The 27,305-nt window shown below is 43.5% G+C and overlaps 1 protein-coding gene across 2 annotated transcripts in view; it reads right to left on the bottom strand.

Moving 5' to 3' along the window:
• The window catches only part of NHERF2 (NHERF family PDZ scaffold protein 2), a 206,240-nt gene that overhangs the window by 140,882 nt on the left and 38,053 nt on the right, over positions 1–27,305 (bottom strand). The window lies entirely within an intron of this gene.

The following is a 27,305-nucleotide window of genomic DNA, read 5'->3' on the forward strand; positions in this document are numbered from 1 at the left end:
GGTAACGAAGGAGTGGCTTCGTAAGAAGCATTTCAAGGTCCTGGAGTGGCCTAGCCAGTCTCCAGATCTCAACCCCATAGAAAACCTTTGGAGGGAGTTGAAAGTCCGTGTTGCCCAGCGACAGCCCCAAAACATCATTGCTCTAGAGGAGATCTGCATGGAGGAATGGGCCAACATACCAGCAACAGTGTGTGCCAACCTTGTGAAGACTTACAGGAAACGTTTGACCTCTGTCATTGCCAACAAAGGATATATAACAAAGTATTGAGATGAACTTTTGATATTGACCAAATACTTATTTTCCACCATAATTTGCAAATAAATTCTTTCAAAATCAGCCAATGTGATTGTCTGGATTTTTTTTTCTAATTTTGCCTCTCATAGTTGAGGTCTACCTATGATGCCAATTACAGGCCTCTCTCATCTTTTTAAGTGGGAGAACTTGCACAATTGGTGGCTGACTAAATACTTTTTTGCTCCACTGTATATGTAAAGCACTGCATAAATTGATGGTGCTATATAAGTACCTGTAATAAATAAAAGAGCCCCTGTTCCATCCAGATGTCATTAAGCCCCCTTACAATGAGCCAGCACACATTTTCAGATTGATTTCGGCTGTTCGTTAAAAGGCTGATTTTTAAAAATAAATAAATAAATAAATTCAGGCCTAAGTCGATTTCCAGGTTCCGAGGCCTGTTCAGTCACATAAAGAAAATTGGATCCATATGGGCGAAGGAGAAAAGGTGTCTTAAAGAACAGCAGGGATTTCGCTCCAATTCCCCCAATCCCCCTTCCCAGCCAGGAGACAGGAAACCAAAGTCCTCAATATGGCCGCGCTCCCGGCTCTGTTCCAGCCCTTCCACATGCTCCCCGGCGCCCTCTGACACCGCAGCTGGAATACGCCAACAAACAGTAAGGGAAGGTTTGGTTTTTGGAAGATGTATAGATGTCCTGCACTTCCTGTGGGATCTCTGTACAATACGTTCAGGAGCAGAGCGGCAATGAAAGGGAAAACGGCATCAATAAAATAATAAATGATATGGCGCACCATGTACGCGCGAGGCCTGGATCCCCAACCACCAGGCGTCTGGTCTACACCAGGCCCACAGAAAGCCAACGACCGTCTACTCCGTCACAGAGCCTCACTGGGACATATAACAAAGCACCGCTGATTATTTGAATATTTTATCATGCAAACAAGGTAAATATACTAATTGCTGTATACATATGGAGGACATTTGCTTTCCTGTATCGGTTCTCAGAAGGTTCAGGTTTATTGTATGTATCGTAGCACGCAATGTCAGCTTAGCTCTCCACCTGCATTTTAACCGCTTCCCGACCGCCCTATAGCAGAAATACTGCTACAGGGTGTCCCGGGTACGCAAAATCACGTATATATACGTGAGGGGCAAGCGCTAGGCCATATGCGGGCATGGCTGTCAATCACCGGTTTTCGGCCGGTGATCACTCACCAGTGCCCGGTGATTGCCGAGGGTCTTCAATGGGGAGGAGAACTGTTTTGTTTACTAACAGTTCTCCTCCCTGTCAGCTCAGGCACACTGCTTTGGATGGCAGCACAGCCACCCAAAGCAGTGTGCTTACAGTGAAGCACACAGACACCCATAGTAAAAACACTCCCAGCACACAGTTAACCCTTTGATCGCCCCTCATGTTAACCCCTTCCTGCCCAGTGCCATTAGTTTAGTGTCAGTGCTTTTTTTTTTAGCACTGATCACTGTATTGGTGTCACTGGGGGGTGATTGTCGAGCATCTTCGACGGGGAGGAGAACTGTTTTGTTTACTAACAGGAGGAGAACTGTTTTGTTTACTAACAGTTCTCCTCCCTGTCAGCTCGGGAACACTGCCATCCAAAGCAGTGTGCTTACAGTGAAGCACACAGCCCCATAGTAAAACACACCCATCACACAGTTAACCCTTTGATTGCTCCTCACATTAACCCCTTCCTGCCCAGTGCCATTAGTACAGTGTCAGTGCTTTTTTTAGCACTGATCACTGTATTGGTGTCACTGGGGGGTGATTGCCGAGGATCTTCATCGGGGAGGAGAACTGTTTTGTTTACTAACAGTTCTCCTCCCTGTCAGCCCAGGCACACTGCTTTGGATGGCTGTGTCATTGGGGGGTGATTGCCGAGGATCCTCTTAGATTGTAAGCTCCCAGGATCAGGGCCCTCCTAACCCTCTTGTTTTGAACTGTATTGTTGCTGTATTGTCTCCTGTTACATTGTAAAGCACTGAGCAAACTGTTGGTGCTATATAAATCCTGTATAATATTAATTGTTGGCACTGTATAAATCCTGTATAATAATAATAATAATAAGCAGTGTGCTTACAGTGAAGCACGCAGACACCACCCCTTAGTAAAACACTCACCGCACACAGTTAACCCTTTGATCGCCCCACATGTTAACCCATTCCTGCCCAGTGCCATTAGTACAGTGTCAGTGCTTTTTTTTTTTAGCATTGATCACTGTATTGGTGTCCCTGGGGATGTCAGTGACACCAAGTCAGTTCCCCCCAGTGTCAGAATGTCCGCCGCAGACCCACTATAAGTCGCTGATAGTCGCCATTACTAGTAAAAAAGAAAAAAAAATATCTCAGTATCTATACCACCATTTTTAAACGCTATAACTTTCACGTAAACCAATTAATTTACGCACATTGGGATTTTTTTTCCGCAAAGACATGGAGCAGAACACATTTTGGCCTAAATTTATGACGAAATTTGGTTTTTTAAATTTTTTTACTGGACATGTTTAATAGCAAAACAGTCAAAAATATAGTTTTTTTTCTCAAAATTGCCGGAAAGCTCAATTCGTGGGAAAAAAAGACCATAAATGTAATTATGGCGCGGCATTGCATGACCGCGCAGTTGTCCTTAACCCAAAAAAAATGGCCTGGTCAGGAAGGGGGGGGGGGGTAAATCCTCTGGAGAGCAAGTGGTTAATTCATCTTCATTCGGGACAACCTTACTTCAAGGCTGCTGTAAAATGGGTAGGGTTGTGTGCTTTTTTGGGGGGTTTTTTAACACAGAAAAGGGAACAAGCCTCTCACCAGACACAAAAAAATGCATCTGTTATAGCAGCATGGAAGGTACAAATCCCAGAAGCCTGAGACTTGTAGTTCCACAACACCCGGACAGCCAAAGTCTGCTGAGACTGAAAGTCTATGCCCAGATTCGGAATGTCGGTTAAACCGGAGATGACTAGAATACGGTGTCACACACATCCATACATATCTGCTCTGGGGCTGCTGACCCACTTTCAGAAGCGGACGCTCGCTGGGTCAATAATATATTCTAATTACTGCTACTCCCGCGCTCTGTGTCCCCAGTCTACTATCATCTAAAAACCTAACTGGATGACTGGACTGAAATCGCATACACGCAGAAAGAAAATAGAAGGCTTTATTTTTAAGGGAATGTGTATTGGTTCTGTATTTATTTTTGTTTTTATTTGTTATGGTCAAGATGAAAAAAAAGAATAAAATAAAAATTGCATATTTTAAATATTTTGTATTCTTATATTCAGCCAGTAAGTGGAGCTTTAGGCTCCTTTTCTTGTGTTTTCCAGTCTCCTTAACAGCTGCTGTTAAAAGGCTTTTTGTTTCCAGAACTCAAGGTTCCAACTGCAGACAGAATGCCTGAAAGGAGACAGTTTCTGCAGCGCTCTGTCTATAGCTAACCCACAGTGCTCTGGGAATCCTTTCTCCTGATTCAAATATTTATTTGAAAATTGCAACCTCTTGTCGACCACTTACTGAAACTGTGCGCCACCCTTAACACCCACATGTCGCACATATGCGTCCATGATGTTCACCAGATATAGCGAATGCAGGGTCCAGAGAGACCAGATATAGTGAATGCAGGGTCCAGGGAGACCAGATATAGTGAATGCAGGGTCCGGGGAGAGCAGATATAGTGAATGAAGGGTCCGGGGAGAGCAGATATAGTGAATGAAGGGTCCGGGGAGAGCAGATATAGTGAATGCAGGGTCCGGGGAGACCGAATATAGTGAATGCGGGATCTGGGGAGACCAGATATAGTGAATGCAGGGTCTGGGGAGACCAGATATAGTGAATGCAGGGTCCGGGGAGACCAGATATAGTGAATGCAGGGTCCTGGGAGACCAGATATAGTGAATGCAGGGTCCGGGGAGACCAGATATAGTGAATGCAGGGTCTAGGGAGACCGGATATAGTGAATGCAGGGTCCGGGGAGACCGAATATAGTGAATGCAGGGTCTGGGGAGACCGGATATAGTGAATGCAGGGTCTGGGGAGACCGGATATAGTGAATGCAGGGTCTGGGGAGACCGAATATAGTGAATGCGGGGTCTGGGGAGACCAGATATAGTGAATGCAGGGTCTGGGGAGACCAGATATAGTGAATGCAGGGTCCGGGGAGACCAGATATAGTGAATGCAGGGTCCGGGGAGACCAGATATAGTGAATGCAGGGTCTGGGGAGACCAGATATAGTGAATGCAGGGTCCGGAGGGACAAGATATAGTGAATGCAGGGTCCGGGGAGACCAGATATAGTGAATGCAGGGTCCGGGGAGACCAGATATAGTGAATGCAGGGTCTGGGGAGACCAGATATAATGAATGCAGGGTCCGGGGGCACAAGATATAGTGAATGCAGGGTCCGGGGAGACCAGATATAGTGAATGCAGGGTCCGGAGACCAGATATAGTGAATGCAGGGTCCGGGGAGACCAGATATAGTGAATGCAGGGTCCGGGGAGACTAGATATAGTGAATGCAGGGTCCGGGGAGACCAGATATAGTGAATGCAGGGTCCGGGGAGACCAGATATAGTGAATGCAGGGTCCGGGGAGACCAGATATAGTGAATGCAGGGTCCGGGGAGACCGGATATAGTGAATGCAGGGTCCGGGGAGACCAGATATAGTGAATGCAGGGTCTGGGGAGACCAGATATAGTGAATGCAGGGTCTGGGGAGACCAGATATAGTGAATGCAGGGTCTGGGGTTTAGTAACACTTTAAGACTGCAGGGAGAAGCTCTGAAACACGTTATTTAGACCATCAGTCATCAAGTAATATATAATATATACGGCTTCCTGGTAATATTCTCATCTCCCCCAATCCGTGTGTCACTGACAGACAAGACCTGACCTCTTACTTTACGCTACAAATAAAGATAGAAAAAAATAACCTGTCATAAAAATGTCTGTACTGAGATGGTAAAAAAAGCTCAACTAAAAATAGACCGTGGGTATATGTGAGGTCACGACTCAGGAAGCTCAGCGTCATCGGCACAAGTTCATAAAGTCAAACACTGCTACCCCCTCAGGGCAAAATCACATCATTTCCATCCCTACAGAAAAAACCCGTCTTGTATCCATACCTGGGAACTTGACTATTGCTAGAATTGAATTTCTGGCTACTGGCTCTGGGCGCTGTTCTCCAGTGGCTTGCTCACCTGCAGGAGTGACAACGGTATCACTCCCGACAGAGCAGGGGCCAAGGTAGCTGGTGAAGGGTGGATTCTGCTTCTGCTTTCCTCCTTCCAAAGGCAGCCTATTGTGGGCAGAAGAGCAGGAAGAGAGGACACCCACTGAGAATTTCACATGACCAGATACTGGAGGAAGAAGAAGCTGCCTTTAGTCCAGGGTGGGCACGGGGTTCAAACTGTAAGTACACCGAGAGTGGTGGTGCCAAATGCAACTCAGCCCTCGAGCTCCTCTGTTCCCTTTAAAACCTCTAAAGTGCTAAATAGTCACCCTACCACCTCATAGCCCCTCAGTTTCTTCTTCATCCTCCCCTAAAGCCACCCAGGGCCCCTTGGTTCAATGCACCTAATTTATTACCTCTTTCATCCCAGTGACACCATCCCAGTCAGACTGACACCACCAACACAGTGCCATTTTTGTCACCCACTGACACTGATACAGCAGCAGTGTTTTCTAGTAACACAGTGGCATTTTTTTCTCCCAGTGACACCAACACAATGGCATTTTTTTCTCCCAGTGACATCACCAACACAATGGCATTTTTTTCTCCCAGTGACATCACCAACACAGTGGCATTTTTTTCTCCCACTGATACAGCAGCAGTGTTTTTCTAGTAACACAGGGGCATTTTTTTCCTCCCAGTAACACCACCAACACAGGTGCATTTATCCTTTCTGTGACACCATGGATACAGGAGCATTTTTTTCCTTCCAGTGTCATCACAGTAGCAGGGGCATTTTTCTCTTTCCAGTGACACCACCAACACAGGTGCATGTTATCCTTTCTAAGACACCATGGATACAGGAGCATTTTTTTTCCTTCCAGTGTCACCACAGTAGCAGGGGCATTTTTCTCTTTCCAGTGACACCACCAACACAGGTGCATGTTATCCTTTCTAAGACACCACGGATACAGGAGCATTTTTTCCTTCCAGTATCACCACAGTAGCATTTTTTTTCTTTCCATTGACACCATGGACACAGGGGCATTTTTCCTTCCAGTGATACCATGGATGCAGGGGCATTTTCCTTCCAGTGACACCATGGACATAGGGGAATTTCCTTCCAGTGACACCATGAACACAGGGGCATTTCATTTCCTTTTAAGTGAAACCCCTGACACAGAGGTATTTCTTTCCTCACACTGGTGCTGACACATTTTTTCCTTTGCCACCATTAGCCCCATATTTTGGTATGTGCACCCTCCAAGTTTTATCCCAGCTCCCCTGCTCCAGTCCCTGTCCCACCTGCTTTCTCAGGCCCAATGATTTATCAGAGATCCCAGGTACACATGTATAAAATTGACATCAAAAGCCAGTTATTGTTGCCTACATAGCTGAGGGTTGGCGCAGTGTTTGTCAGCGTTGGCATTCATATGGAACCATACAGGACGGGTACAATAACTAAGTAGAAGACACGATAGGCGGGGTCTACAGTAGACGTGATCATAGGATATAATGGCACACAGCCCTCCATTGCTGCCCCCAGTTTGGCCACCGCAGAGCTGCCCATGTGACTCTACACAAGTGCCAGAGCTGGTAGTCCCTGCATTGGTCCTCAGTAGACCAGGCACCGGTAAACAGCTTTGCCGTATCACACTAAGAGGTTATATTTAGTTTTTGATTCAGAGCCCAGGACAGCGTGATCGTGTTTTGTAGGAATAAAGTCAACACATCCTGTACCGGCACCAAAATGCAGCAAATCCATTACAAACACAAAAACCTTATTAGCGGTTGTAAGCCATTACGTATACCCGAGGAAATGACTGGATACACAGAAATGAAACAAATCCTCCTACACAGGTTGTACTTGTTTATCTGCAGCCATCTCTCCTCTACATCCATTCAAAGTGCTGAATTTATAAAGCTTATCTGAGAATTCAGAAAAAAGGGGGTGGAGAGCTGAAATTACACTCTGCAAAGCTCAGCGAGGAGAGCTCTGAGAGCTGATTGGAGGGAAGGGACAGACCCCCCTCCACACAGTTCAAAGGAACAGAGCTGAGGCTTTCAATTTGCTGGAGGACGCTCCCCTGTCACCATTTTCTCTTGGTGTCAGGAAAACTTGTCAGAAGTGATTCATGCTGATAGCAAAGGAGGGAGGCAGCAGACAGAAATGACACTTAGTGCTCTTAATTGAGACAAGTTCACACTATAGAGGGGTATGCTTTGTTAAAATTTCATGTCTGAGGTTTACAATCATTTTAAAAAGGGGCAAATTCAGACTGAAAAGCCAGTCTCTTGCTAAAGCTCACCCAATGACCAGTTATAATCACCTTCATAGTATTCCACCACTGATCCTAATACATGGTTTGAATTCCATGGAATAGGGGAATTTCCTTCCAGTGACACCATGGACACAGGGGCATTTTCCTTCCAGTGATACCATGGACGCAGGGGCATTTTCCTTCCAGTGATACCATGGACACAGGGACATTTTCCTTCCAGTGACACCATGGACACAGGGGCATTATTGTTAGGTCCGATTTTCAGACAAAAAATCAGTCGAATTTCAACCCATGTATGGCTATCCTTAAACATTGCCAAAGTTGCAAATTACAGGTGTTGCAGTTTCCAAAGAGTACTGATACCCCTTCATCATGTGACAGTCTTCAAGGTTAGTGATTGGCCACTAGGCATGAGCACCAAATCACGGGGCAGGTCACTTGCTTCCCGAAACATGGAAGCACCAGGTATTCTCCTACAACAGAAGAACATGTGGCATGGGAGTGCTGTCAAGGCAAGAAGACCTGGGGTCCAGGGGTAGGTTTTGATCAGGATAGGCAAGGTGATGGGGTCTCCATCATACTCTTTGAGAACGTTAGCAGATTCAATGCCATGTCCACCTTGACATGTAAGAGTGTGGACTTCAAGATGAGATGGGTGGTTTCCTGTTGTGTAACAAGCTACCTATACACCCCTCCACACAGCTCTGCTATGGTGGGAACCTGAATGGCACATCAAAAATTCGCTCTCCTTCACATACAATGGCCTGAGCTGGATAAGATCTTCAGGTTGGATCAGAGCCAGTTCTGAAGATCTGGGTGATAGCCAATAAAGATGCCTTTCCACCACTGCCGATTATCAGTGTATTGTCTGGGGGCACCACCCAATCCTGGGCGGAATGGGAGGCCACTTCTGCTCGACCCAATCTGTCTCCAAAGTAAGAGCCCAGAGGAAACAGGCTGACTTAAAATAAACTACATCTAAACCCAAGGAAAAAAAATGATATACTGCGAATTATCAGTGTGTGGCCGCATTTGTTTCCTTAGGGTGACAACGCTGCATCTATAGAGGATCAGTGTTGTCACCCTAGGGTTAAGGCAACACTCTTCTCCATAACACAGGAGGTGGGTAGTTCAAAGAAGAGAACTGGAAAGACCCATAACATTGCCTTAGATTTCCGTAAAGTAGAATTTCTGGCAGAATTTGCAACCTGAGGCCCACTATAATTTTGGAAAACTGTCAAAAACTCAGATCTCTATTGGAAACAGTGTACTGATCTCTCATCTTCGCAACCCAGCTTTCCCCCCTTCTTGGACTTTACCGCGTTCCTTTCAACTCTGGTCCTCAGCTAATCTCCTTAGCGCCAACCACTTCTTGACTAACTCCGGGGTCCGTCCCTTCCCGTCCCTCCGAGAATCTCACTCTCTTCCCGCGTCAGAAATGTTCCGCTATCTCCAATTAAAGCACTTTTATTCCCCCCTTTCCACCACCACTTGCTCCACTAGATCTCTGACCCCCTTCAAAAGCGCATGCATGAAAGATCCGCATAGGCGTGGCCTTATCTCTATTCTTTACGCTCAACTCTCGACTCCCGTATCTTCCCCTTACCCCTCATACGTCACCAGGTGGGAGAAGGATCTGGCCTTACAACTGAGCTCCGAGGATTGGGATCATATTTGGCAGGCAACTAAATCCTCTTCGCAGAATGTAGTGGCAGTTGAGACAAACTACAAGGTTCTATCCCCATGGTATTTGGTCCCGACTAGGGTCGCTAAATATACACCTGGATACTCCCCCGACTGTTTTCAAGGCTGTGCAATGAGGGGCACCTACCTTCACATTTGGTGGTCCTGCCCGATAGGCCACACTTTCTGGGAAGATATCTTCCACATGTTATCCACCCTTTTCCAAAAACCTATTGTGCCAACACCAGACATCGCATTGCTCAATTTCCGACCCCCCTCCATTTCTAAAACTCAGTTTAAGCTTCTCTTGCAGATCACAACCTCAGCTAAGCAAGTCATAGCGAAATCTTAGAAGACCTCATCTCTTAGCATAGAGGTGGTTCAGAATCAGGAACCATGATACACGCCAAAGTGGAGGCCACCATTACAGACACAATTCCCAAATTTCTATCGACCTGGTCCCCCTGGGTTAACCACTTCCTCCCTCAGGGTTTCGATGAATCGCTGCTTCTTCCTTAATACTCCCCCACCCTGGAAGTTGCTCCGGAGCACTGGTTTGGTCCAGCTTCCCTTTCCCCGTCCTGGAAGTCACACATTCTATCCATCCCCTTCTTTCTTCTTCCTTCTCTATTCTTCCTCACCTTTCTTATTCCTTCTTTCCTCTCCTTTTTTTTCTGGTTATGCTATTCAGTTTTTAAAGTTGCTATAACCATACAGATGCTCAAAGGCCCTGGGCCTCACACTTACTTATGCCGGATATATGGTACCATTTGTTGTATCCTGCTGTATGTGCACTATATCTGTAACCCAATAAAAAGATTGAACAAGGAAACAGTGTACTGAATTCCTAAGATGCAGCGGACTGCTTTTTCCATGAGTCCGCACCATACTTGCAGCCATATTCCAGCTATCCCCTGCAAGAAGAATTTCGTCTGTGGCCATATACTTTCTTTCATAAATCATTTTTCGATTTTTACATTTGAACACCAAGCCTGATTGTGTGGCCATAGTGAGGACACAACCTCCAACTGAGCAGTCGGTTTTAGAAGGATCAAGGCAAAGCCTACATAAGTACCCCCAGAACGGAAGCAGGTCAGGATCAAGCTTGCTAAATTCAATATTTCAAGTACCCAGAGGGACATGATTTATTTTTATCAAGTGGGAATCCAGGTTTTCTCTTCTTGTTTAATGCAGGTATTTGTACAGCCAGAAAAAAAAATTAGCTCCTGATATAATTGTAATGAACAAGATCCGGAAACTCGCAGTGTTCCCAGATAATTAGTCGGATTTATACGGGGAACGTATTACAGTCCAGCCTAGATAGCAGAGCCAGAATTGGCAACAGGACACAAAACTTCACCAGCATTTCAATTAGAAGGACAAAAGATTCTGGAGAGGAGAAGCGGAAAATCGTTTTCATCTCGTCTGCAGCTGAAATAAAACCCAACTGGCAAGACAGGCTTGTGGTAAAAAATAAAAGTTTTAAGCAGCTTCAGTGGCCGTAAGTTACAAAATATTTTCCAAATGCACAACCGGTTTTCTCAGTTCTGGTACCATCCTCCACACTACATAAAGGTTCCTGTGTCACCTCCTCCCATGCTCGCCTCCGGGACTTCTCCTGAGCTTCTCCCATCCTATGGAACTCTTTTGTATCACTAAACCTTTCCTCCTAGATTGTAAGCTCTAACGAGCCGGGCCCTCTATTTCCTCTTGTACCAAATTGTATTGTAACTGTAATGTCTGCCTTCATTTTGTAAAGCGCTGCGCAAATTGTTGGCGCTATATAAATCACCTCCTCCCATGCTCGCCTCCAGGACTTCTCCCGAGCTTCTCCCATCCTATGGAACACCCTACCCCGAAATGTCCGGCTGTCTCCTAATCTATCCACCTTTAGACGATCCCTGAAAACTTCTCTCTTTAAAAGAAGTCTATCCTGCTTCTAACTAGTAAACCGCCATTTATTTCCTCCATCATCATCCCCTCACAACTATTACCTTTTGTATCACTCAACCCTTCCTCCTAGATTGTAAGCTCTAACGAGCCGGGTCCTCTGTTTCCTCTTGTACCAAATTGTATTGTAACTGTAATGTCTACCTTCATTTTGTACAGCGCTGAGCAAACTGTTGGCGCTATATAAATCCTGTATAATAATAATAATAATAACAAATAATAATAATAAAAATAAAAATAACAAATAATAATAATTATTATTATTATTATTATTATTATTATTATTAATAATAATAATAATAATAATACTAATAATACTAATAATAATAATAAATAATAATAATAAACAGAGGTTTGAAACTCTCTTTTCTGAGGATGCATTTATTTCTCAACTCCACCTCCTACAATATGGCGGTCTTGAGAATGAACAGTTGCATTTTTGTTTTTGCATTTCATTTCTTTTAATTAAGAGGCAGCTCCATTGACAACAACTAGAGAAATCTCAAAAGTTAGGCCCCGTGTACAATGGACGTTTATCTGCGGATGAAGGGTACAGATTCACCGTCCAGCCCTGCTGGTGGCAGCCTGTTAGCCCGGGTTCACACTGATGCGGTGCGAAATTTGCACCGGTTTCTGTGCATCCCAATCGCACCTCATTCACATGAACCATTGCGGGTGTGTATTTTAAGTTAACAACACCCAGAAATCAGTTCGCAAAACGTGGTGCGATGTGCAGAACCGGATCGCATAGGTGTGAATAACCATGCGATCCGATTCTAGCGTGGACCAAAAAAAGGAGTCCTGCACCTTCTTGCGGTGCGATTCGAGCCATACATAATGTATAGCTGAAATCGTGCCGCACAGAATTTTCATGTGATTTGCACAGGAATGCGGTGCGGTTCCCGTGCGAATCACATGCGGTATGTTGTACCGCACAAGTGTGCACCCGGGCTTAAACTCTATAGGCTCGTTCACACTTGCTTTGGTCTCTGAAGAGAGATCTGCATTTGTATCACTCTTGAAGGTGCAATTGTCAGGTAGGGAGGAGGAGGCTCTCTAGAGCAGACTTTCTCAATCAGGGTGCCCAGGCACCCCGGGGTGCCTTGAGGTTTCTTCAGAGGTGCCTTGGCAAAATGTCCAAAAATTGCCCAAAACTTCTATAGAAGCCAGAGGGTGGAACAAGCCTGCCTCTAGTTGCACAAAGCCACAGGTTTTCATTGTGCACCATTACGACCTTCTAGCCGCCGGCGTCCTGACAACCAATGACATCATCAGTTGATAAGGAGGATGTCAGCTGCCTGCACAGCATCCTAGTTTGACCCTCCCCCGCCACTCTCCATCAGTGCTGGGCTCACTTTACCTCAGTGATGGAGAAAAACTGAGGAAGAGGAGAAACATTGGAACACTAGTCAGTACCAGTGTGCAAAAGTGTACTTGCATTGGAAGAATAAATCACTTCTAATGTTGGGTGTCCTACATGTGTGGATGTTACTGCGTTATATAAAACTATTAGAATAGTTTTTCACATTTTAGAATGGTGTGCCTCAAGACTGTCCATAATTTTAAAGGGTGCCTCGGGACTGTCCATAATTTTAAAGGGTGCCTCGGAACTGTGCTTAATTTTAAAGGGTGCCTCGGAACTGTGCTTAATTTTAAAGGGTGCCTCGGGATTGTCCATAATTTTAAAGGGTGCCTCAGGACTGTCCATAATTTTAAAGGGTGCCTCAGGACTGTCCATAATTTTAAAGGGTGCCTCAGGACTGTCCATAATTTTAAAGGGTGCCTCAGGACTGTCCATAATTTTAAAGGGTGCCTCGGGACTGTCCATAATTTTAAAGGGTGCCTCGGGACTGTCCATAATTTTAAAGGGTGCCTCGGGACTGTCCATAATTTTAAAGGGTGCCTCAAGACTGGCCATAATTTTAAAGGGTGCCTCGGGACTGTCCATAATTTTAAAGGGTGCCTCAAGACTGGCCATAATTTTAAAGGGTGCCTCGGGACTGTCCATAATTTTAAAGGGTGCCTCGACTGAAAAAAGGTTGAGAAACGCTGATCTAGAGTGCCACAACCGAGTACATTACACATGGTTGCAGGGCACTTGCAGAGCAGACCTATTTATTTAGTCAAGCTGCACCCACTGAAAGTGACAGGGGGTATAATTCCTGCAGTAGAAGCAGCATGTGCACAGCCCTGACTGCTGACTCTGCAGCTAAAGGGGGAGCGATTAGGGGTGGTAAAAACAGGGCTCAGCTGCAGGGTTTTACCGCCTCTCAACCGCAAGTCCTATGAGAGCCTCACAGCTGCTGCAGCTGGACGGTGCACTTAGTGGTATGTAACATTAGGGCAGTATGCACTCCAGGACGAATTCACAAAACACAGACTTCCTGCATTCTGTCCTAAATGGACGTGCTGCTGAGTGTACTCCACTCCGTCCGGCCACAGAAGCTGTCAGACTTTCATTGAGTTTAACAGGTTCCCAGAAGTGGGGATGGATGGCGCACCTGTGCCCTCCGCCCGCTACTAAGTACGGAACCCCAGTGCCCCGGATCAAACACCCAGAGGGCATGGGGCCTTAGGCAACAACTGTCATTTTTAAGCAGCATTGGCTACCTGGCTCCTGGGATCTATCTAGTCCTCCATTAAAAAGAAACCTGTTACTTGGACCTGCCTGGACAAAGAATACGGTCATCAGCCAAACCCACGTTAGTATTTTATATTCTAACTATCATCCCGACACCGACAACATGGTACATGATAATCGGGAATCCCGCACAATGGTGCACAACGTAAAAAATCCTTCCCACCTCAGGGAGTTCGTTAACTCATGAACTCTGGAAACAGACATGCCTTACGGCACAGAGGGCGACAGCAGCAATTATTTCAGTGCTGATCTGCTAAAGGGAACACCGCGCCAGGGGAACTGATCCAACCACGGGAAAATCGCTAGAGCGAAATGTGAGGCCAGGGACAATACACAGAAGACCCGGGGAAAAAGAACGCAGCATTGAACACTGTTGGCCGGCATTACAGGAGCCTCAAAGAAGACCACATTTGGGCCAGTTCAACAAGACTGCACATAGAACAACGACAGTGGGCAAAGTTTGATAATGCATGATCATTAGATTTCAGATTATGAAAGCTAGATCAATATGAACTTATTGGACTTTTTTTTTTATACCCACTTAACCCAACATTACTGCCCACTGTCCTGTTTAAACAGACTCTGCCAGTGCCATTCAGGGCAAAGTAACCAATTCTCTTTAAAGCCCACCACTAGTTCCATTTAGTGGTGGGCACCTTCTGATGAATACCTTATTGCTCATCCGATGCTTCATTTCTCCACTAACCTTGAGTAAGGTCTCTGTTGAACCTTACACTGGATTAATGAGGTCACCCCTTCTCAAGTCAAAGTACCATCATGGAGGTCACGTGCTCCCCCATACCCAAAACAAGTATTTAATGACCGCTCCAACTATGGAATGGATCGGGGGAGCATAGGAAAGGTTGATGGGTGAGCTTTACAGAGGCTCTCTAAATATAGATTCTCTCATTGTTGACCTGAATAGGCTACTTGCCTGGTTTTTGAAAACAGGACCAGCATGCCAGCCAGGCAACTAGCACTGGGTCTACAGCAAGCATGTAAACTGGTGTGCAGGGCCACATGTGGCCCACCTGCTCCTTCTTTGCATCCCTTAGAGATTTAACAATGAGGACAGAGATGACATAGTCCCACTTCCTTGTGTTCTTTTTTTCAGCAGAATGCTCCAGGAGATACTTTCTGGTCCTCTTTGCAGGGGCTACTTCTGTAAATTAAAATTGTTGCAAGTTACCAAAGTGGTATAATCTTTATATGTTATAACTGAGTAGTTGCAGCCCTCTGCAGACGTAATGTGGACCCTTATAAGATTTATTGCACTCATTTTGGCCCATTGTTCCATACCTTCTCTACAGTGTACATGGCAGGAACAATAGGTTGTAACTCCTTTTGGTAGCAAGTTGATTAGTTCAGTATTTGGTGTAAGGTCCTGTAGAAAACATATCGATGTTATGCTTGATAAACAGATCAAATTTAGCTCTGGCAACATGTCAACTACCTGTGTCATTGGGGAACCTCAGATCACAGCTGGCCCTGACAATATGTCAATACCTTGCCACTGGAGAACCTCTGATCATAGCCGGTTCTGACAATAAGTCAATCACCTTCCACAGGAGAACCTCTCATCACAGCCGCCCCTGACAATATGTCAATAAGTTGCCACTGAAGAAACTCAGATCACTGCCGGCCCTGATAATATGTCAATCTCCTTCCACTGTAGAACCTCAGAACACAGCCAGCCCTGACAATATGTCAATAACCTGCCAATGGAGAACCTCTGATTACAGCCGGCCCTGACAATATATCAATTACCTTCCACTGGAGAACCTCAGATCACAGCCGGCCCTAACAATAGGTCAATAACTTGCCAATGGAGAACCTCTGATTACAGCCGGCCCTGACAATATATCAATTACCTTCCACTAGAGAACCTCAGATCATAGCCGGCCCTGACAATATGTCAATCACCTTCCACTGGAGAACCGCAGATCACAGCTGGCCCTGACAATATGTCAATGACTTGCCAATGGAGAACCTCAGATTACAGCCGGCCCTGACAATAAGTTAATCACCTTCCATGGTGAACTTCCAATCACAACCGGCCCTGACAATAAGTCAATCACCTTCCATGATGAACTTCCGATCACAACCGGCCCTGACAATATGTCAATCACCTTCCACTGGTGAACCTCAGATCACAGCCAGCCCTGACAATATGTCAATGACTTGCCAATGGAGAACCTCAGATTAGAGCCGACCCTGACAATAAGTCAATCACCTTCCATGGTGAACTTCCGATCACAACCGGCCCTGACAATATGTCAGTCACCTTCCACTAGAGAACCTCAGATCACAGCAGGCCCTGACAATATGTCAATAACTTGCCAATGGAGAACCTCAGATTACAGCCGGCCCTGACAATATGTCAATCACCTTCCATGGTGAACTTCCGATCACAACCGTCCCTGACAATATGTCAATCACCTTCCATGGTGAACTTCCGATCACAACCAGCCCTGACAATATGTCAATCACCTTCCACTGGAGAACCTCAGATCACAGCCGGCCCTGACAATATGTCAATGACTTGCCAATGGAGAACCTCAGATTACAACCGGCCCTGACAATAAGTCAATCACCTTCCATGATGAACCTCCGATCACAACCGGCCCTGACAATATGTCAATCACCTTCCACTGGTGAACCTCAGATCACAGCCGGCACTGACAATATGTCAATCACCTTCCATGGTGAACTTCCGATCACAACCGTCCCTGACAATATGTCAATCACCTTCCACTGGAGAACCTCAGATCACAGCCGGCCCTGACAATATCCCAATCATCTACTGGAGAACCTCAGATCTAGCTGCTGTGTACTTTTGGTTAGACGGGACAGGCCCTCTGTATGTGATAAGTCAGACACATGTTTAAAATTTTCACTGGAAAAAGGCCTTTCCTTTTTTCACTTTAATTAGACATAGCACCTGCATTCCCTGTGGAAATGCCTCAGAGATATTGTTCGTAGGTTGGGGAGGCATACTAACTGTCTACCGTTATGACAATCTTCATGAACACTCACTATAGGTACCATCTGACACTGATAATCTCACTATTGCCTTTTTACTGCACAGATAAGAACTCCAAAGTGCTAAAATATTACCTGCTTCTAAGAAACCGATCCCAACAGAGCACCTGAGCAATGCCACAGCCACGGCCATGAGACTACCATTTGAGAGAGCCTTCATTCCAGCATATATATATAGATTTTCTCAATACCTGAATCTGTGATATATATATATATATATCTATATATATATATATATCTATATATATATATCACAGATTCAGGTATTGAGAAAATTACTTATCTCACTGCTTCATACTATCATTCCAGATTTGTTGCAAAGACAGAAATGGGACTCATCCTCCTCACCTAATTTGATCACACGACTGTACAAAGGGTTCAAGGCCTGTGGCCAAGGACCACCATGACCCGTGGGACAATGCTAGGACAGAATGCCTGGCACAAAGGTCATTGACCATGCTTCAATGTTACAATAGAAGAAAACCTCTAACCTAGTGCAAACCAGGGTATTGCTTACAATAAAAGGCCTTTGGAATCACAAAATATAACCACCATTGATTTCAAGCAGCAGATAAAGCTCAATGACCGCCAATACTTTTTTCTGATTCTGGACAGAGAGGTAAGCCCGGGTTCACACTGATGCGGTGTGGAATTCGCAGCATTTTCAGTGCGAAATCCGCACCGCAATAGAATCATACCCCGTTCATGCGAACCGCTGCGGGTGTGTATGTTAAGTTAACAACACCCCGAAATTGGTCCGTAAAACGCGGTGCGATGTGAAGAATTGGATCGCATAGGTGTGAATACCCATGCGATCCGATTCTTAGTGCGAACCAAAAAAATGAGTCCTGCACATTTTTGGTGCGGGTGTGGTGCGATTAGGGCCAAACAAAATGTACGGCTCCAACTGCATCGCACACAAATCGCATGTGATTTGCACATATGTGAACCCGGGGTTAAATGATTAAAGTTTTTATGACAATCTGCGCACCCATAGAAATATTTTCCCTCAATACCTATTTTTTTAAATAATTTTTATTTTTCATTTTCTTAATGGTACAATATCAAGACATGTCCACAACTTACATCTCAATTACTCCTGAATTATGATACCTAACCATTTCAACATAAATAGAAAAATTAGATGGGTGTACCTAATAGATGGGTGTCAGAACAGGAAGTGAGGGAAAAAAATCTCCCCAACAAAAACAAAGAGGGCAATAAAAAGACTATTAATAGAGTGGGAAAGTTACGTTTTTATTGCTATCTGTGTTCCTCTGGAGGAGCTTCCCTTCACTTTCTGTCCAAGTGACAGCTGTCAAAACAGGAAGTGGGGGGAAGTCTCACCAAGAGAGACAGAGACAGAAAAAAAAAAAAAACTTCTAGTAGAATGAGGAATGCATGATATGCATATGCTGGTGACAGGTCCGTAATTCAATGATAGTGTGCTAAATGGTGTTTTGATTTAAATAGACTGCCACTTGGGTGGCTCCTGAGCCACTTATATGCACCTTTCCTAGCACTCCTCCACCACTCCTTTCCTCTGAAACAGTGGTCTTCAAACTGTGGCCCAGGAGCAAAATGTTGCTTGTTTTTATCCGGCCCCTGGGGCACTATTTCATCTACTGATACTAACAACTGGGCATACCCGATGACACCAATGAAGGGGCACAATTCCTCCCAATGACCCCAACAATTATTTATTTCAGGTACTTATATATCGCCGTCAATTTACACAACGCTTTACATATATATTGTACATTCACATCAGTCCCTAACCCTCAAGGGGTGTACAATCTAAGGTCCCTAACTCACATTCATACATACACATACTAGGGACAATTTTTAGAGAGAAGCCAATTAACCTACCAGCATGTCTTTGGAGTGTGGGAGGAAACCAGAGTACCTGGAGGAAACCCATGCAGGCACAGGGAGAACATGCAAACTCCAGGCAGGTGGTGCCATGGTTGGGATTTGAACCAATAACCCGAGTACTGCCAGGTGGAAGTGCTAACCATTTAGCCACTGTGCTGCCCAATGGGGCACAATTTCTCCCAATGACACCAACGATAGAATACAATTCCTACCAATGATGGGACACAATTCCTCCCAATGACACCAATGATGGGACACAATTCCTCCCAATGACCCCGAAAATAGGGCACAATTTCTCCCAATGACACCAACGATAGGCCACAATTCCTACCAATGACACCAATGATGGGACACAATTCCTTGCAATGACACCAACGATGAAGCATTTTATTTCCCCACTGATGTCCAGGACCTTTTCTACTCCCAATGGCCACAGTCCGGCCCCCCAAAGTCTGAAGGAAACTAAACTAAGCTGCAAAGCAAGCTTCAACTGCGGTGCTGCCATAAAGTCATTTGGAAACCCTCTGTCATGTAATAAATGCTTATCTATAAAACAGACATTTTAAATAATAATAATAATAATTATTATTATTATACCGGATTTATAGATTATTATTATTATACAGGATTTATATATTATTTTTATTATACCGGATTTATATATTATTATTATTATTATTATACAGGATTTATATATTATTATTATTATTATTATACAGGATTTATATATTATTATTATACAGGATATATATATTATTATTATTATTATTATTATTATTATAAATGATTTATATATTATTATTATACAGGATTTATATATTATTATTATTATAAAGGATTTATATATTATTATTATTATACAGGATTTATATATTATTATTATACAGGATTTATATATTATTATTATTATTATACAGGATTTATATATTATTATTATACAGGATTTATATAGCGCCAACAGTTTGCTCAGCGGTTTTCAATATAAAGGGAGACAATACAGCAACAATACAGTTCAATACAAGAGGGATAGGAGGGCCCTGATCCTTGGAGCTTACAATCTAGGAGATATAATAAAAAAAAACAATGAAAATCAAATTGGCCTAAGGCATTTACAGGTCAATAGGTTGAAAAAAAGAAAACTATTGAGTCTAAATTTCTCTTTAAGAAAAAGCAAAATAACCAATGAAAAGTGCACCACCAGAACACAAAGCAGACTGTGGTCTCCATGCAGACTGACCCAGTGGTTCGGGTTTATTCTGATTTACCGAACAGTCCCGGGACAAGGTCATCCAGCACCCAGAGCAAAGATACCAAACTGCACCCCAATCCCTACAGGTAACCATTGCGCCCAGGGCAGCCGCCCCTTCTGCCCACCCTTTGTCCCAGCTCTGCTACCAAAGCTACTTTTGTTCAAATCAAAAAAACAAACCATCTGTACTGTTATTCACAGACATTTCCCTTTAACATTTCTTTTATTCCAATGCGAAACTCATGACAAAAGCAGCAAGCGTAAAAAAAAAAAACCTAAAAAACAAAAAACTGTTGCCTGTTCTATAGTTAAAAAATCCAAGTAGAATAACCCAGGTCACTTCAACTCCCTCAACAAGACAAAAACAAGGCAAATTTCAACTTTAGTGCACAAAATCCCCCCAGCTTAAACTCCCAGCTCCCTGATCTGCTTTATGTCACAAAAACATTTCCATCTCCCCTCCGACCCCGAGTGTTTGTTCCATGCCTCAGTACCAAATCCCTGACAACAAGGCTCCAGCCCGATCCTGAGAATCAGGAAACGGGGGAGGGGGGAGAGGAAACAGACCCCCAACAGAGGAGCCCGAGGCCCCTGGGATACTCTAAACACAACTGGAGGAGTGCTGTAGTTCCTATGCACAACAATTGCCAATCCCGAAAATTCAATTTCATAACACGAGGCTCATGACTGTCAGGGTTCATGTACACTGCAGCTGATAAACTGACATTCAGGAGCTTTTCTGCATTTTTTTCAGCAGCCCCTGAACTCTCCCTAATGTTTTCCTATGTGTCCATGTACACATCGTTGTTTACTGGCAGTTGAGTTTACACTCGTTTTTTTGAACGCACCAAACTTGCGTTCAGGAGTAGATTTTACCGGCGTTTCAAACGCCAAACGCATGTAAACGCAGTTAACCGCATTTAGAAGCGTTTGCGTTTAGAAGCGTTTTTTTACTTTTCCATATCCAGATGCTGTCCAGAGCCCTTTTTCATCATCAGAAATGCATGCAAAGCGTTTTCCATGTATTCAAATGGACCCGGTACACCAGCGCAGTCAGTTACAGGTTTCGCATGAAGGAAAAAATGTTAGAATGAGTCGCATTATGCTCGTGATGGGATCCATAGTGAATACAACCAGAAAAGACAGGTCATCTCAACACATACTGCTCTCTCTGCTTCTGCTCTCTCTATTCCTCTCAAAATGTCTGAAATAGTTTATTTTTTACTGTTTTTCAGTGCATTCTGGGCATTTGGGAAGGTCTCCTGAGGTTATCTTTTAAAAACGCTTCTAAATGCAAATAAACGCTCATAAACGCGGAATGCAAACGCAGCTAAACTGACGTTTTTTGACCTACTTTTCCAGCAGTCAGTTTCCATCATTCAGAAGAGTTTTCCAAACGTCCCGTGTACATGGACCCTAAAGTGTCTCACAGCAGAACAGCAGTTGTCACCCAAAGCAACACCGTTTCCCCCTTCTGTGATTTACAGGCGATGTTTGTGAATGACCGGGATCATCTTAATGCTACGATCAATGAGAACACATGACTTCCACTCGCGGAACGCCCATTCTGGAGTAACCAATCAAACGCTTCCTCTCATTTTAGGCATAACTAAAGTTACACTCCCATAAGCTATACCACGACTAGTAATAACGACCAAGGATGCAGTGGCTTACTAAAGGCACATAGGCTATTCACTTTTTTCTTGGTTTAGTGAATGTGGTGAAAATTCACTCCCCAAAGAAAACCCAACTATAGGCAAGGCAGCCAGAACTTGAAAGTCAGCAAAGCTTCTCCTTGTTCCCAAGGCTAATGGAAAATTCCCATGCAAAATGAAAACTGCCCGGCAAAGTGAACAGCATAGTTACATAGTTAGTCTGGCTGAAAAAAGGCAAAAATCCATCCAGTTCAATCATAAAAAAAAAGTTATAATCCTACACCCACAGTTGATCCAGAGGAAGGCAAAAAAACGAGCAAAGCATGATCCAATTTGCTGCTGCAGGGAAAAAAATTCCTTCCTGATCCCCCGAGAGGCGATCAGATATTCCCTGGATCAACTTTACCTATAAATGTTAGTATCCAGTTATATTCTGTGTATCTAAGAAACAATCCAGGACTTTTTTAAAGCAATCCACTGAGCTGGCCAGAACCAACTCTTGAGGGAGTCTATTCTACATTTTCACAGCTCTCACTGTGAAGAAAACTTTCCGTGACGTAAAGAGTGCCCCCTTGTCCTCTGTGATGACCTCAGGGTGAATAACTACACAGAGTTCACTATATGAACCACTGATGTATTTATACATAGAGATCATATCCCCCCTTATGTATTATACATGGGGATCATATACCCCCTTATGTATTATACATGGAGATCATATCCCCCCTTATGTATTATACAGTCATGGCCGAAATTGTTGGCACCCTTGATATTTTTCCTGAAAATCAAGTATTTCACACAAAAAAGGTATTGCATTAACACATGTTTTGCTATACACATGTTTATTCCCTTTGTATGTATTGGAACAAATATAAAACAGAGGCAGAAAAGCAAATATGACATAATGTCACACAAAACCCCAAAAATGGGCTGGACAAAAGTATTGGCACCCTTAACTTAATATTTGGTTGCACACCCTTTGGAAAACATAACTGAAATCAGTCGCTTCCTATAACCATCAATAAGCTTCTGACACCTCTCACCCGGAATTTTGGACCACTCTTCCTTTGCAAACAGCTCCAGGTCTCTCTTATTGGAAGGACACCTTTTCCCAACAGCAATTTTAAGATCTCTCCACAGGTGTTCAATGGGATTTAGATCTGGGCTCATTGCTGGCCACTTCAGAACTCTCCAGCGCTTCTTTGCCATCCATTTCTGAGTGCTTTTTGACGTATGTTTGGGGTCATTGTCCTGCTGGAAGACCCAGGATCTTGGACGCAAACCCAGCTTTCTGACACTGGGCCCTACAGTGCGACCCAAAATCCTTTGGTAATCCTCAGATTTCATGATGCCTTGCACACAGTCAAGGCACCCAGTGCCAGAGGCAGCAAAACAACCCCAAAACATCATTGAACCTCCACCATATTTCACCGTAGGTACTGTGTTTTGTTCTTTGTAGGCCTCATTCCGTTTTCGGTAAACAGTAGAATGATGTGCTTTACCGAAAAGCTCTATCTTGGTCTCATCTGTCCACAAGACGTTTTCCCAGAAGGCTTTTGGCTTACTCAAGTACATTTTGGCAAACTGTAGTCTTGCTTTTTTATGTCTCTGTGTCAGCAGTGGGGTCCTCCTGGGTCTCCTGCCATAGCGTTTCATTTCATTTAAATGTCGACGGATAGTTCGCGCTGACACTGATGCTCCCTGAGCCTGCAGGACAGCTTGAATGTCTTTGGAACATGTTTGGGGCTGCTTATCCACCATCCGGACTATTCTGCGTTGCAATCTTTCATCAATTTTCCTCATCCGTCCACGACCAGGGAGATTAGCTACAGTGCCATGGGTTGCAAACTTCTTGATAATGTTGCGCACTGTGGACAAAGGCAAATCTAGTTCTCTGGAGATGGACTTGTAACCTTGAGATTGTTGATATTTTGCCACAATTTTGGTTCTCAGGTCCTCAGACAGTTCTCGTCTCCTCTTTCTGTTGTCCATGCTTAGTGTGGCACAGACAGACACACAATGCAAAGGTTAAGTGAACGTCTCTCCTTTTTATCTGCTTTCAGGTGTGATTTCTATATTGCCCACACCTGTTACTTGCCCCAGGTGAGTTTACAGGAGCATCACATGCTTGTAACATTCTTATTTATCCGCAGTTGTGAAAGGGTGCCAATACTTTTGTCCAGCCCATTTTTGGAGGTTTGTGTGACATTATGTCGAATTTGCTTTCTTTCCTCCCTTTTTTTGTTTTGTCCCAATACACACAAAGGGAATAAACATGTGTATAGCAAAACATGTGTTAATGCAATACGTTTCGTGAGAAATACATGATTTCCTGGAGAAATATCAAGGGTGCCAACAATTTCGGCCATGACTGTACATGGAGATCATATCCCTCTCTTATGTATCAAACATGGAGATCATATCCCCCCCTTATGTATTAAACATGGAAATCATATCCCCCCTTATGTATTATACATGGAGATCATATCCCCCCCTTATGTATTATACATGGAGATCATACCCCCCTTATGTATTATACATGGAGATCATACCCCCCTTATGTATTATACATGGAGATCCTATCCCCCTTATGTATTATATATGGAGATCATATCCCCCCTTATGTATTATACATGGAGATCAAATCCCCCCTTATGTAATATACATGGAGATCATATCCCCCCTTATGTATTATACATGGAGATCATATCCCCCCTTATGTATTATACATGGAGATCATATCCCCCCTTATATATTATACATGGTGATCATATCCCCCCTTATGTATTATACATGGAGATCATACCCCCCTTATGTATTATACATGGAGATCCTATCCCCCTTATGTATTATATATGGAGATCATATCCCCCCTTATGTATTATACATGGAGATCAAATCCCCCCTTATGTATTATACATGGAGTTCATATCCCCCCTTATGTATTATACATGGAGATCCTATCCCCCCTTATGTATTATACATGGAGATCCTATCCCCCCTTATGTATTATACATGGAGATCATATCCCCCCTTATGTATTATACATGGAGATCATATCCCCCCTTATGTATTATACATGGAGATCATATCCCCCCCTTATGTATTATACATGGAGATCATATCCCCCTTATGTATTATACATGGAGATCATATCCCCCCTTATGTATTATACATGGAGATCATATCCCCCCTTATGTATTATACATGGAGATCATATCCCCCCTTATGTATTATACATGGAGATCATATCCCCCCTTATGTATTATACATGGAGATCATATCCCCCCTTATATATTATACATGGAGATCATATCCCCCCTTATGTATTATACATGGAGATCATATCCCCCCTTAAGAAACAATCCAGGCCTTTTTTAAAGCAATCCACTGAGCTGGCCAAAACCAACTCTTGAGGGAGTCTATTCCACGTTTGCACAGCTCTCACTGTGAAGAAACCTTTCTTACAATACAATACAACAATTTTTTAGCAGCTACATAATCTCTCTCATGTGCATTTTGGTTGCCAAGAAAACTGATTTGCACTCAACGGAAGATCTGTCACAGCGATTCCAAAGGACCATATCTCTAAGCGAATGACTTTTAGCACCATTTGGATGTCGTTATGGAGGTCTTCATCCTTAATAGGTACGTAGCTGTGATGGAGAACCATTATAGTCAGCTACAGCAGAAACCTTGCAGCCAGATAGAAAGGGCCAGAGAAAATAATCCGATTCGTAGCTTCAAAAATGTGTATTATAGCCAGCTCTGTATCCAGGTACAAATCACCAGAGAACATATCAGACAGATTTGTAGCTGCTGGTAATCTCTGCTACAAAATGACTAACGTGATCCCAAGGGAGACCACAGACAGTTGTCATCAGGGAAAAACAGGCTGTTCATCAGTCAGGCTCCATATACCCGGGGAATCTTAGATTGTAAGCTTCCAGGAGCAGGGCCCTCCTATCCCTCTTGTATTGAACTGTATTGTTGCTGTATTGTTTCCCGTTATATTGTAAAGCGCTAAGAAAACTGTTGGCGCTATATAAATCCTGTATAATAATTATATTCTCTCTTAAGAGTTTGTTATCTATAGGGGATCCGATATCAGTAAAGTCAGAGAGTGTTGGCTTGACCTGGCCATATATATGGGTGTCCACTAGGAGCTCTTCATTAGCTGACAATACAAGTATGGACGTCTAGGGCCTAGACGCCGAGCGGCCGCACATTTGCGTTCTATTAAAAAAGAACATATGTGCTGAGATCGCACGCCATGCGCGCTCCCAGCACACATGTCCGGTACTCACAGAAAGGTCCCGATCTCCTCTTTCGATCGGGACCTTTCCTGATCATGTGACTGCCGGCGTGTCACATGTCCCTAGACCCCGCCCCGCCTCCCGGCTTCTAAAACCCTTAAAGGGCCGGGAAGTGACGGCGCCAAGGGGTTAAAGTGCACTTTATAAAGACTTTTTTTTTACTTTTTTCTGACTTCTGGAATGGATTAATTGTTTTTTAATGCATTTACAAATCATTTTTTAATCATGTCCCTGTATAATATTTATGCCTTTAAAGTGCACTTCATAAAAAGATTTAAACAGATAAAATACTTTTTTTTTTACTTTTTTTCTGACCTCCTGAACGAATTAATTGGTTTTCAATGCATTTACAAATTTTTTTTTAATAATGTGCACTTTATAAAGAGTTTTGAACAGATAAGACTTTTTTTTACTTTTTTCTGACCTCCGGAATGGTTTAATTGGTTTTCCATGCATTTACAAATGTTTTTTTTATTCATGTCCCTGTACAGTATTTATGCCTTTAAAGTGAACTTTATAAAGAGTTTTGAACAGAGAAGACTTTTTTTTTTACTTTTTTTCTGACCTCTGGAACGGATTAATTGGTTTTCAATGCATTTACAAATGTTTTTTTATTCATGTCCCTGTACAGTATTTATGCCTTTAAAGTGAACTTTATAAAGAGTTTTGAACAGAGAAGACTTTTTTTTTACTTTTCTTCTGACCTCCGGAACGGATTAATTGGTTTTCAATGCATTTACAAATTAATTTTTAATCATGTCCCTGTACAGTATTTATGCCTTTAAAGTGCACTTTATAAAGAGTTTTGAACAGATAAAATCCTTTTTTTTTACATTATTCTGACCTCCGGAACGAATTAATTGGTTTTCAATGCATTCCTATGGGAAACTGCATTTCGGTTTACAAATGTTTTACAATACGAAAAGTCACTGTTGTGAATAGACTTGTACCATGTGACCTCTGTGATCATTCACAGATTTCACACGTAGTAAGCAATGATGTCAAGAAGTGACATCTTATTTTCTAGTGTTCCTGTGATCACTGATTGGCCAATCAGTGATCACATGAACTGGGACCTCACACAGAGGTCCCACACAGCGCTCAGTGTTCCGCTGTGTCCGGTGCTGCGTGCTCCCAGGGAGCACATACAGGCAATGGATGCGGGGTGGATGTTTAGATTC

This window comes from Staurois parvus, unplaced genomic scaffold (assembly GCF_062004578.1).
Source record: "Staurois parvus isolate SC_StPar_1 unplaced genomic scaffold, SC_StPar_1.0 ptg000412l, whole genome shotgun sequence".
Classification (NCBI taxonomy): domain Eukaryota; kingdom Metazoa; phylum Chordata; class Amphibia; order Anura; family Ranidae; genus Staurois; species Staurois parvus.